The following is an 11418-nucleotide window of genomic DNA, read 5'->3' as shown; positions in this document are numbered from 1 at the left end:
ATATTTTCTTAGTTCTATTTACCTTGCTTCCCATGTTTCTCATATTTCATAAAGCATAGTAATATTGTAATATTCAAATATGATTTGTTTAGCCCCTGATGGGCATATAATTTTTTTATTATAGCTTTTTATTTACAAGTTATATGCATGGATAATTTTACAGCATTGACAATTACCAAACCTTTTGTTCCAATTTTTCCCCTCCTTCCCCCATCCCCTCCCCCATGGCAGGTTGATCAATACAAGTGTTAAGTATGTTAAAGTGTAAATTAAATACAATATAAGCAAACATGTCCTAAACAGTTTTTTTGCCGTACAAAAAGAGTCAGACTTTGATATAATATACAATTAGCCTGTGAAGGAAATCAAAAATGTAGGCAGACAAAAATAGAGGGATTGGGAATTCTATGTAATGGTCCATAGTCATCTCCCAGAGTTTTTCGCTGGGTGTAACTGGTTCAGTTCATTACTGCTCCATTGGAACTGATTTGGTTCATCTCATTGCTGAAGATGGCCAGGTCCATCAGAATTGATCATCATGTGTGGAAAAAGGTGAAGAACTTAACAGATTCTGAAGTAGATCAAGCCTTATAGGCCTCAGTTTCGGCTTCTCCGAAGTCACATGATTTTAGATAAGGCCTGGACTACGTGGCTAAAGAAGCTGTATATCATCTTGTCTACTACATTCCACTGACCAACTAGAAGAACAGTAGATTTATGTGACCAATCACAGCATACAAAGGGTGGGACTTTGGAGGTTCTTTGTCTGAAATGTATAAAAGCTGTAAGCATTTTCAAGGCTCTGGCCTTATCCTGCTGTGAAATTTTGCTCACAGACCAGGATGGGGTCTGCTTCTCGAGATTCTAATAAATAATTCTGCTTTCTATGAGTGATCTCTGTAGTAGTCAATTTGGGTAGGTCTTTTTGTCCCAAACAGTTGGGGGCTCTCTGGGATGGGGTCTTTGAGGGAGATGGCTGTATGCACCTCGAACAGGGACAGGCGCCCATGGAGCAGTTTTCTCCATGGTATCTGGCTCTGGGTGTGCAGCCTCCCTTCCTCTTAGACAATGACCCAAGGCAGGGGTACTCAGTGGAACGCAGAATTGAAGAAAGAAGACAATGTCCTGACCAGCGGCACAGTCTAGAAGATCTAAGCATAGCTCCAGAGGTAAGTACGAGTCGAAGCCTGGGGGTCTTGGCCAAGGGAAAGACAAGCTCTCTAAAAGAACTAGAGGACTGCTCAGACTCCAAGAAAAGGGCTTTTGAGAGCGCTCTCGGGTGACTGTTGGTGTTAGGGTGACCTACACTGGTACTGATCGCAGTCCAAAGTTGTATGTCAGGGCAAGGTGCAGGGAATTCCGACCGATAGTCCCCTTGGGAGTCCGTTAAATAACTGGGACAGTGTCCTGAAGTACAAAGAGAAAAGTCAAAAGAAGTGAATTAAATACTGCTGCTTTGTTCTGGGAGGACCTTCCTGGAAAACCTGGACTGGGTTGAGGATGGTAGAAGCAGTCCATGAATTTATCAGGACGTTAGTTATGGAATTCAAGAAAAATAGAGCTCTGTGTCTGTCTGTGTGTGTGTATGTTTGTCTGCTTTGCATTCTGTTCTGTGTTAAAAGCAAACTCATAAGAGAGAAGAATTCAGCCTCTGTGTTGTAGGCTTGGAAAAATATCAGGCTGAATTGGGGGGGTGGGGAGGGAGGGAAGGAAAGAAGGGGAAAAATAAGAACATAGACTGAAAGACTAGAAAGTTTTGAGAAAATAGAACAGTGGCTATCACTCCTGTAAACAAGGAGCCTGTTATCAGGACTCAGTCAGAAAAGAAAAAAAAATTTCAAGGTAAAGCAGGGATTGGTGCTTAACTCTTTGCTGGATTACTGAAGAAAAGAAGTTTGAATGGAATATCTAGGTAGATTTTAGGAAATTTCACAAACTAAAGTACTGGTTGATTTTAAAATAACTTTAAATTGGTGTGTGTGTTAAGATTGGAAATAAGTTGCAGATATTGGAAGGGAGGAATAAAAATAGAGTAAGAGCTGTAAATAGTTGAACACGGGGGCGCTCTGACCTGTTGGACCTGTGGGAAAACTAGGCATACTTCCAAAAAAAAAAAAACAAACATTTTTTTTCCCCAGGAGAAGAAGGAAAAATCATCATTAGCAAGTTTGTTTTCATGGAATTAGAGAACAGAAAGTTTAGGAAGGCTAAACTGGGTAATTGTTTGTCTACAACATTTGATTAAGAGTTTTGGGAACTTGCTATATTTTAAAGAGGTACTATAATTTTGAAATTGATATAAAATTGAAATTGGAATAATTTTGAAATAATTTTTTGCACATGTTAGTTTATTAAGAGGATAAAATCTTAAGAATTGTTTGAATATTGTGACCTTTACAACTGAAGAGAAAAACTTTTTTTTTTTGCCTTATTGTTTGGTTGGACTTCAAATTAAAATAGAGGTTATTAAACAAAATGCCAATAGCTTACCTTAGGGGGGATCATGTTTGTATCTCCCTACTTAAATGGTATATTGCTTTTTTAAAATATTGAGTAATTTGTAAACTATATTATGAGTTTTATGAAATTTGGTTCAAACTAAATGGTCAAAGGATATGAACAGACAATTTTCAGAGGATGAGATTGAAACTATTACCACTCATATGAAAGAGTGTTCCAAATCATTATTGATCAGAGAAATGCAAATTAAGACAACTCTGAGATACCACTACACACCTGTCAGATTGGCTAAGATGACAGGAAAAAATAATGATGAATGTTGGAGGGGATGCGGGAAAACTGGGACACTAATGCATTGTTGGTGGAGTTGTGAACGAATCCAACCATTCTGGAGAGCGATCTGGAATTATGCCCAAAAAATTATCAAATTGTGCATACCCTTTGATCCAGCAGTGTTTCTATTGGGCTTATATCCCAAAGAAATACTAAAGAAGGGAAAGGGACCTGTATGTGCCAAAATGTTTGTAGCAGCCCTGTTTGTAGTGGCTAGAAACTGGAAAATGAATGGATGCCCATCAATTGGAGAATGGCTGGGTAAATTGTGGTATATGAATGTTATGGAATATTATTGTTCTGTAAGAAATGACCAGCAGGATGAATACAGAGAGGACTGGCGAGACTTACATGAACTGATGCTAAGTGAAATGAGCAGAACCAGGAGATCATTATACACTTCGACAACAATATTGTATGAGGACATATTTTGATGGAAGTGGATTTCTTTGACAAAGAGACCTGAGTTTCAATTGATAAATGACGGACAAAAGCAGCTACACCCAAAGAAAGAACACTGGGAAACGAATGTAAACTATCTGCATTTTTGTTTTTCTTCCCGGGTTATTTATACCTTCTGAATCCAATTCTCCCTAAGCAACAAGAGAACTGTTCGGTTCTGCAAACATATATTGTATCTAGGATATACTGCAACATATCCAACATATAAAGGACTGCTTGCCATCTAGGGGAGGGGGTGGAGGGAGGGAGGGGGGAAAAAAAATCGGAACAGAAACGAGTGTCAATATAAAGTAATTATTAAATAAATTTAAAATTAAAAAAAAAAAAGAAATTTGGTTCAAACTTAATTGTGAATCTTGAAGTTTAAAGTTTTTTTTTTTTTAAAGGTGATTTAAAGACAAGGGAAAAGAGAGATTGATTTACAAAAGCAATTACTTGTTTGGGAGTGTTTAAAGTATGTTGGAGAAGGTTTGAGCAAGTAGGCATTGGGAGGAGAGAGAGATGGGACAGGAGAATGAAGGTGATTTAAGAAGGATTGATTAGTGGGAGCAAAAAGAAGAAATTAGTGGGAAAAAGAAGGAACTGGTTGGAAAGGATAGTCACAGAGAGACGGCTGTGAGATGGAATTGTGTTTTTGCAGGGGGAAAGCAGTAGTGGAAAGGTGTAGCCGCTTTTGTCTGAAGAAAGCCAACTCATTTAAAGGGATACGCTGCTCTTACAAGATGTTAATTGATTGAACATTTGTTTTTTTAGATACATAATGGTTTTCGTGTTTAAAGAATATGATCAGAAATGTGATATATAGTTTGGAAGAGTTATTTCAAAAAAGTTTAATTGATGTTTTTAAGAATTTTTCAGGGTCTTTTATGTAAAAATAGGAAGTTTTAATTGTATTGATGCCAATTATTTAAAGGGACTCCAAAGATAATAGTTTTTGCCTCTGTCCTTTTGAAAATGTTTTTGTTATGGACAATATGTAGTTTGGGATTTTTCTGTGTATTGGGTATTTACAAAAAAAAAGCAAAATGATTAATATAATATTTAATTTATGGAACATCTACTTGGGTATATAAGAATTGTGTGAACATTCTGACATAAATTTCTTATTGTTAAAAGTCTTACAATATGTAGATGATCTTCTTGTGGCAGGAAGGAAAAAGAGTGACCTTGTCCAAGTCAATATCAATTTGTTAAATTATTTAGAAACACAGGGACTGAGAATTTCTTAAGACAAATTGCAATCTGTGAAATGTGAGGTAAAATATTTAAGTCATTGTATAAGTGAAGAGAAAAAGAAATTGGATCCTGTAAATTACTTGAGGGAAAGAACGGAAACAGTAAAGGTAAGGGATTGGCACACAGGGCATTGGTCACTGAAATTTTAACTAATCTTATGTTACCTAAGAACGTTGCAGTGATTCATGTGCAGGGGCACCAAAGAGGAGATTTCGGACAAGGGGAAGCTGCTTTGCAGATGAGGAGGCAAAACGGGCTGAAGAAAAGGAATCTGTAAGTATGGAGGAAATGATGGTGCTGATTCTGGCATTTCTGCCTCCAAAGCTTCCACCTTCCCTTACCCCAGAAGAGAAGCGGGAAATCCAAAGCCTTGGCGCTCAGGAGGATAAAGAGGAGCACTGGCTCCTCCCTGACGGCAGAGAGGTACTGACCACAGAAGGTATGAGACACGTGCTCCAACATTTACATCAGGGCAGTCCTTGGGGTGTCCAAGACCTGTGTGACGTGGTGCTGACTAAGTCTGTGGCACTGGCTTGTACACACTAGCAGGCAACTGGTCAGCAGGTGTCCTATTTGTCAGAGGATGAATAGAGCGGCCCAATGACAAGTCCAAAAAGAAGAAAGGCCCCTTGGTATCAGACCTTTCCAAAGCAGTCAGGTGGACTTTACTGAGCTGCCATCAGTGGGGCATCTCAAATACCTGTTGGTCGTAGTGGATCATCTGACCTTATGGGTGGAGGTCTTTCCCCTTGCCTGGGCAGTTATCTCAGCAGTCATAAAAGTCCTCCTTGAGCATATCATTCCAGGGTATGAGTTGGTGGAGCAGGTAGATTCGGACCAAGGCACTCATTTCACAGCTAAGATCCTCCAATCTGTGGCCCAAGCTCTAGAAATATCATGGTACTTACATACCCCATGGCATCCGCCCTCATCAGGCAAAGTGGAAAGGATGGATAAGGAAATTAAACAGCAACTGACTAAATTGGTTGAGACACAATTGCCCTGGACCAAGTACCTTCCCCTTACCTTATTAAGAATAGAATAAAACTGCGAAGGGATGTGGGATTTTCACCTTATGAATTATTGTATGGTCACCCTTATCCAAAAGGGATTCAAAATTCTTCCTTGGAACCAATATTTGAGACAAAGGATTTGTTTTTAAGGAAATGCATCATGTCTGTACTGCAACATCTGAAAACTTTACCACTAAAAGGGCTTATTGCTCAGACTCCTCCCTTAGGATTCACAGTGCATAAGTTCTAGCTTGGAGACTGGGTCCTGGTTCGGATGTGGAAGAAGGAAAAGCTGACCCTGACCTGGGAAGGACCATTCCAGATCCTCTTGATATCAGACACACAGGAAAGAGGGTGGACTCAGCATACCAGAATTAAAGGACCAGTGGACACTCCAAAGGTGTGGACTTCCACACTGAATCCAGAAAACAAACTGAGACAAATATTGAAAAGGAACTGATGAACTGTGCATGTAAAATCTTGATAGTGGTATTGATCTGGGGGCATTGCCTAAATCAATCAGGTACAGGGCCATGGATGGGAGAGAGTAAGTGTGAATGGACTTGTACTCGTCAACTAGAGAGGGTGTATATCATAGATTGTAGTGAGTATAGAAACAGAGGGAGCAAGTCAAATATTGTTTGTAATATGGGTCAGTGCTTAATTGTGTCCACCAGCATTTATTAGGGGGTAATGAAGGATGTTTGAAGGAATTTAGTTGAAGCCTATTTGTTGAATACCCTGTAATCTATTCAAATTGGTGATGCTAATGGGTGGGGAGATGCCTGGCCCCAGCACAGATTATCAAGGAATATCGAACGGCAACATAGGCTCAAGAATCATAGGCGATATTGGACACCAGTGTGTGTGTGTGTGTGTGTATGTGTGTGTGTGTGTGTGTGTATAAAAAACAGATTAATTCAACTGCAAGCAGTCTTAGAGGTAACAGCTAACCAAACTGCTCAGGCCCTTAATCTATTAGCCAATCAAGCCACCCAGACAAGAGAAGTAGTTTTATAAACTAGATTAGTTTTAAATTATCTGTTAGCAGAGGAAGGAGGAAGGATGGGTCTGTGAGAAACAAAACTTGTCCACCTGTTGTATGCAAATTGATGACAATGGACAAGCAGTAAAAGAAATCACTAAGGGCATTCGCAGGATAGTTCATGTGCCTATACAAATTTGGAAATCTCCCTTCACAAATAGCTGGTGATCTTGGTTTGATGGTGGCTGGTGGAAACAGCGCTTATGGTACAGACATTGCAATCAGTGGTATTATTCTGTTGCCACTATGTTTACCCTGTATAATTACATTGGTAACAAGAATAGTTCAAAGATCACTGAGAAGAATCTTACATATGGAGGATGCCACTAAAATGATGATTTTACAAAAAGAAGGATGGGAGACAATAGCAGGGGATGATCCAGATGAAGAGATTAACAAGCAATGGGTTAATTGAACTTAACCACGATGTTAGTTATTCATGAGGAAATATATGTACAAATATATTTATGAATAACAGCAGGGGACTGTGTAGGAAAAGGTGAAGAACTTAACAGATTCCGAAGTAGATCAAGCCTTATAAGCCTCCGTTTCGGTTTCTCCGAAGTCGCATGATTTTAGATAAGGCCTGGACTACATGGTTGAAGAAGCTGTATATCATCTTGTCTATTACATTCCACTGACCAACTAGAGGAACAGTAGATTTATGTGACCAATCACAACATGTAGAGGGTGGAATTTTGGAGGTTCTTTGTCTGAAATGTATAAAAGCTGTAAGCATTTCAAGGCTCTGGCCTTATCGTGCTGTGAAATTTTGCTCGCAGACCAGGATGGGGTCTGCTTCTCGAGATTCTAATAAATAATTCTGCTTTCTATGAGTGATCTCTGTAGTAGTCAATTTGGGTAGGTCTTTTTGTCCCAAACAATCATATAGTATTGTTGTTGAAGTATATAATGATCTCCTGGTTCTGCTCAGTTCACTTAGCATCAGTTCATGTAAGTCTCGCCAGTCCTCTCTGTATTCATCCTATTGTCATTTCTTACAGAACAATACTATTCCATAATATTCATATACCACAATTTATTCAGACATTCTCCAATTGATGGGCATCCACTCAGTGTCCAGTTTCTGGCCACTACAAAGAGACCTGCCACAAACATTTTTTGCACAGGGCATATAATTTGTTTCCAATTATTTGCTATCCTTTCTTGTCTTACGCTGATCTTGGGGCGCATCAGTAGCATGAGTATATGGGCTAATTACAGCATGGATTTTTTTTCCCAAAGTTTTTATTCATGTCTTTTTTTTTTTTTTTAATCAATGGTATCTAACCCAAATAGAAAAGGCTATTACCATACGTAAGGATCTTTGCAGGCCACATGTTAACTTAGAAAAACCACTTTAATTTATGTTTTATTGTATATTTAATAAATAGTTCCCAATTTTAATCCAGTTCAAGTCCCACTATAGAGTGGGGGGGAAAGGGGGCAATATACATTCCATGGACTGTGTTTGATACTTTTGTTTAAATCACATTTCCCTTCAGGATCCTTCCCTTTTTCTTCCTAGAGATCCATCCCATGTAAAAAGCAGTATTTTTAAAGGCAAAAAAAAAAGAGGGAAAATAGCATGATTGATTATATATTGAAAAAGTGAAAATATGGACAATACAGTATACTCTGTTAAGGGGGGAGGGATTGTCTTCTCATTTCTTTCTTGGGCCACATTTGTTCTTTATAATATACAACATTCACTTGATATTTTTTGTTAGAGTTTTTCTATCCCTTTATGTTTCTGTAGTCATTATGTTTTATTGAATAAATGCATTATTTCAAGTCAACTTTTCCATTTTTCTTTGTATTCATCACATTTGTCATTTCTTATATAGTAATATTCTGTTGTATTCATATGCCACAATTTATTCAGCTATTTTCCAATTCATAGGCATCTATTTTGTTTCCAATTGCTTTCTGTCACAAAAAGGATTGCTGTGAATAGTTTGGCTCATATTTGTTATTTTTGCCAATTTGCATGGTATGAGTTAAAAACCTTAGGACTCTTATCATTTGAATTTCTTCTAACATTGTTTTGGTGCATTCCTTCATAGGATCATTAATAGATTGCATTTCTTTCTTTAAGAACTGGTCATATTCTCTGATCACTTTTTGATTGGGGAAATGACTTTTGGTTATATATTTATATATATATTATGTATACATATATTATATATGTAATATAAATTATTAATTTATTTTATATATAAAATATTAATATCAACAAGCTACATAAAGGTAAAATTTCTGTTTAGAATGTGATATGAGGTATTCATTTAAGCGTGTCAGTTTTCTTAGCAGTTTTTGCTTAAAACAATGTTCTTTCCTAAATATTACTTTAAAAAAAAATTTTACCAAACGCTAGGCTACTGAGTTCTTTTATTTCTTATTATCCTTTTTCCAATCTGCATGGCTCTGATGGGGTGAATAAGATGCCAGGACAAAGCCATGTCTCTGCTAGCAGTGAAATGTTTAGGTAGGAATGAGGGAGAGGTTTTGACAGAATTATCTCATCCCCACAGTTACTGTATACAATCTGGAGGCCAAGCTATAGATATTGCCCCGAGGTTATTTTGAGGCAACTTTATAAGGCAAACCACTACCACAGTTAGCATACCTTGTTTTGAGTCCTTTCCTACTATAGGTTTCTCTCCTCTCTCCTCCCTGCCCTTTTTAGGAACTTTGTCCATTTACTAAGCTTCACAATGGTGAGTTCATTAGCAACCTGCCTGCCTTTTGGCATCATAATAAAGCTTTTTTCCCCTTCACTCAAAAGATGTTCAGACTGTGTGAATTCTTTGCATTCTTGATTATTTGAACCTCATCAAGCAAACATGTGGGTAAAGTTAACTAGTCCTGAGTCAGGAAGACATCTTCCTGAGTTCAAATCTGGGCTCAGGCACTTAATAGTTGTGTGACCCTGGGCAAGTCACTTCATCTTGTTTGCCTCAGTTTCCTCATCTGTAAAATGAACTAGAAAAGGAAATGATATACTACTCCAATATCTTTGCCAAGAAAACAACAAATGAAGTCACAAAGATTTGGGCATGACATAACTGAACAACCACAACAAATCTATTACTTTAATTTTTTTTTTAAACAATTACCAAATGTTTTTTAATAACTGTTAGTTTATAATACGGTTTGAGGTCCGGATGTGCTATTCCCACTTTCTCTCTTTTCATAATTTCCCTTAATATTCTACATATTTTATTTTTCCTGAAGGAATGTTTTATCAGATTTTATAAAGGATTCCTTTCACAATTTTATTGATGTAACATCAAAAAGTTGTAAATTAACATTGATAGTGATAAGGTCTAGATTTAAGAACAAAATGAGATTAGAGTTTCTGGTGGTCAGGGAATTAAATGATGAGGTCTAGTGGCAGGTTTGGGGTTCAGGGAACCAAATTGAGTGGTTTGCCTCCCCTGTACCCCCTTGAGATTTGGCGCAAGGATAGGGAGTATTGGGGATTCCTTTCTGGCAGAACAAAGATTCTCTGTAAAGGAATTTACAAACCGGAAAACGATTGATAAAAGAGGTTTATTAAAGGGATTGGGAAGTAAGGTTAGAAATCCTGACAGAGAGGGATAAGTCTGGTTAAGGAAATAGGTGAGGGTAAAGAGAGCATAACACTGGAAAAGAATATTCCAGCGGGGAGATCTGTGGAAAATGGAGGTTTGCACTGAGAATGCAGTTTTCAGTGGACAGAAGGTCCTGGTAGCAAAGGGAGCTGCCAAGGTCCCTTTTTAGTTGATGGAAGCTATTATATTAGGTGTCTTAAGGGGGGGGGGGTGGGACAGCCTGAGTTGGCTCAGACCTAGTGGGGGTTGGGAGAGCCAGAATTTCCTACTGGAATTCAAAGGGATGCTTTTTGACGGGGATTTGTAATTGAATCAAAGGCTCTGGCATCCTGGACTGGGGAGGATATGCCTCAGCTGAAGGGGGGTGGGGGGGAGGGGAGCTGAAAATCTGAAAGGGATCACAGATCAATAGAAAATAGTTTCTTAAAGGGACCATAACTCATTTAAGAGCACTGAATATTCCTTTAGCTATTCAAGTCATTTTCATTTTAAAAATTTATTTGCATAAATTACAAATATTTTGTGTACTTTGGTCATTTGAGCTCCATATGTATTATTTTAAGTGTTTTAATTTTATTTATTTGGTACTTTGTTTAGCATTTATTTGGTATTTTTCGCACAGTTACATTCAAAACAAGTCTTTCTTTACAATTTTCATTTTAATTTTTGAGTTCTAAGTTTGTAATGTCAGAGAAACTTGAGACAAGATGGAGATTGGAGAGTTTTTAATATTTTATTTGAAAGAGAAAGATTTACTGGGACCATATGGATCCATGGTTTGTCCCAAGGCTGAATGAGACTATCTTCTCCAAGAATCCAGCAAACAATGTGAATTCTCATTGACATATATATACATGTCGCTCGGCTACAGGGGTAGACCGAGGCAGGAGCGGAATCAGAGTACTGAGCCAAATGGGACTATCAGTCAGGTTCTGACAGGGTGAGAGGAAACATCCTGATAAATAAGGAAGGGCTGGAGTCATTATGTCTAAGATAGAAAGTCTTTCTCCTTATCTGCATCATCCTGATTAGGAGGGAGGGGTGATATTGCAGAACAATTAGGAACTGAGGCAGAACAATTTAGGGAAACTGAGTCAGGACAATAAAAGGGAGCTGTGGTACAAAAGGTTTTCTCCCTTATCCCCATCCACAATTAAACCACATGTGAAGATATGCAAAGCATTTCCATAAAAGTCAAGTTGTGAAGGAAAACAGATTTCCCACTCTAATGAAAATAAAAACCCTTAAGAAAAATTAAGTTTAAAAAAAGAGA

Source organism: Antechinus flavipes, chromosome 2 (assembly GCF_016432865.1).
Source record: "Antechinus flavipes isolate AdamAnt ecotype Samford, QLD, Australia chromosome 2, AdamAnt_v2, whole genome shotgun sequence".
NCBI lineage: Eukaryota > Metazoa > Chordata > Mammalia > Dasyuromorphia > Dasyuridae > Antechinus > Antechinus flavipes.
This window is presented reverse-complemented; position numbering follows the sequence as displayed.